The 2,390-nt window shown below is 50.0% G+C and overlaps 1 protein-coding gene across 2 annotated transcripts in view; it reads right to left on the reverse strand.

Moving 5' to 3' along the window:
• The window catches only part of CHRDL2 (chordin like 2), a 60,853-nt gene that overhangs the window by 43,623 nt on the left and 14,840 nt on the right, over positions 1-2,390 (reverse strand). The gene's annotated exons all lie outside the window — the stretch shown is intronic.

Genomic DNA, 2,390 nt, shown 5'->3' on the forward strand with positions numbered 1-2,390 from the left:
AGGGTTCAGAGGTGGGCAACAAAAATGATAATAGACTTCCAAGGCACGTCACAGGAGAGGTTGAAGGAAATTACTACATTCAGCTTGTGGATAAGACACTTAAGAGGGCACAAGACAGCAGTCTTCAAATACTTGAAGGGCTGCCATAAAGAAGAGGGAAAGCACCTTTTCTCTCTTGCTGCAGAGATGAGGACATGGACCAAGTTGCAGCAAAGTACGTTCAGATTGGATCTCAGCAAAAACGTCTTCACTGTGGGAGCAGGGAGGCAGTGGGATAGATGCCCAGGGAAGATGTGGACTTTCCATCACTGGAGGTGTCCAACAGGTTGGACAGGCACTGGTCAGGGATGATCTAGGTGTAGCGATGCCTGTGTTCTCCTACGGAGATGTCCCAGGCTTCTGGGCTTTGCTGGTTGCCTCATGGGGCCAGGAAGGAGTTTTAGGCTGCTATGAGTTTCAGAGGTTTTTTCCCCCTTCCTCAGCAGCTTTAGACGACGGCTGCAGCCCAAGCTGGGGATTTTGACTGGGCCGTTCCAATGCTCCTGCTGGGACTTTAGCCTGGAGGTTCCTGGCTAGACTGTCTTGGCCCTGCACTCAGGGTCAGACCAACACCACTTTTGGGGTCAGGAAGGAATTTTGCCCCATGCTAAGACTGGTGCAGACTAGGGGGTTTGCCTTCCTCTGTAGTGGGGGACGCGGCCCTTCCTGTGTTGTCTCAAGTGTATATAAACACCCTTTGCAGCAGCAGGATGTTGGCTGCTATTGTGCCCCTGCCCAACCCTTGCCAGGCTCAGGTGTGATGTCTAGTGTTGTGTTAGGGGTGACTGTGTAGTTTTACTAATAGGTTAGACAATGGAGTCATATAGGATGGTTTGGACAGGGGTGACGCTGCCTCAAGCAGGGAGTTGGACTAGATGTGACCTCTGGACGTCCCTTCCAGCCCCACTGCTCTATGATGGGCTGCAAGGACGAGTCTGGAGAAGGCATGGGATGGAAGATGCAGCTGCTCTGCAAATAGGTCTTTTAGTAATGAGCTACTTTACTTTTAGAAACATAGGGCCAGAATCTATCCCACCAATCAGATGTAAAAGTAGACTTATCAGGCACCTAAGTTTGATTCCATTCCACCTTGCTGAAATCCTTGAAAAACAGCTGACACAAAAGGCAGGTGGGTCCTCTTCCCCCTGATCACTGCTTTTTGGGACCAGAGTCTTATAAAGAAGATGATGCTGTGTAAGAAAAATAGGTGCATTCATGTTTTTTTGGGGATTTGAGTGGGCTGGCATAGGATCGCATGTAGGCGCCTAAGTTCACATGGACACCTAAAGGGTATGATAGGACCTGAGCAATGGAGGCCTCTCATGTTATTGGAGTGCATGTTATTGTCAGTGTAGGAGCAGTAAAACCAAGAGCTTAATCTGCAGCAGCTCCCGTGTCTTCCATGACACAGGTTCAGATTTTCCCTGGTTCAGGGCTGTTAGGGGTTAACTTGCAACCCACAGGTTCTCACGCAGCCCCCACTCCCCACCATTGCTTTGGTGGCTGGGGTCTCCGGCTCCCTCTTCCTCCTCTGGCTTCTGCCCCTGCTTCTGGGGACAGTGCAGGGCAGCGGGAGGGAGGGAGCTGGGCTGCCTGGGCTGCCATGCACCATGAGCCGCTGTGCATGTGGTGGGGAGGGGGCTGCTCACAAAGCATGCAGCCCCCATCTGCACCCCATACTGCACGTGACCTCAGGCTGCCCAGAAAATGAACAGCCCTGTGGCCTAGTATAAGAGAGCAAAAATAGTGTCCTTACCTGCACATCATTGTATCATACGGCCAAGTGCCAGGGCATGTGCGCGTATTCTTGGGACCTGCCTTACTTTAAGTGGCATGATCATAGACCGGGCCTCAGCAGTGCATGTGTTCACTGGTGCCAGGAGCCACACCAGTCATTTTTTCCCCAGTCTAACCTTCCCGGATATATGTACAGATCAGCACGTCGATTGACCTAACCCTCGTTAGGATGCTGTAAGTGTAACGCCTACATGTGCCCTAAGGCTATAGTGAGACAGGCTGGTATAGCGCCCAGGCCTAAACCTCACCTAACAACATTGGGTTTGATTTTCCTACCACTTCCCCTGTTGTACATCAAGATGAATAACCACAAAGCTGATAGAGTCACACTTCTTCTGTAAGCGAGAGGAAAATCCAGCCTGTGTTGCATAAAATGCTAGAGGCCCTTAATTATATCAGAGTAGGTTTTTCTCCTGAGTCTGCCCATGACAGCCAGGCACTGTCATCACCAGAGATCCTGGTTTTATCTGATAAAGAAAAAAAATGCCCATTTTTCAGATATAAAAAAAGTGACCCAAAATCCACATTTTCCCATGATTAAAATGAAACACCAC

The sequence above is a fragment of the Gavialis gangeticus genome, unplaced genomic scaffold (genome assembly GCF_001723915.1).
Source record: "Gavialis gangeticus isolate Ggan-Ray unplaced genomic scaffold, GavGan_comp1, whole genome shotgun sequence".
Classification (NCBI taxonomy): Eukaryota; Metazoa; Chordata; order Crocodylia; family Gavialidae; genus Gavialis; species Gavialis gangeticus.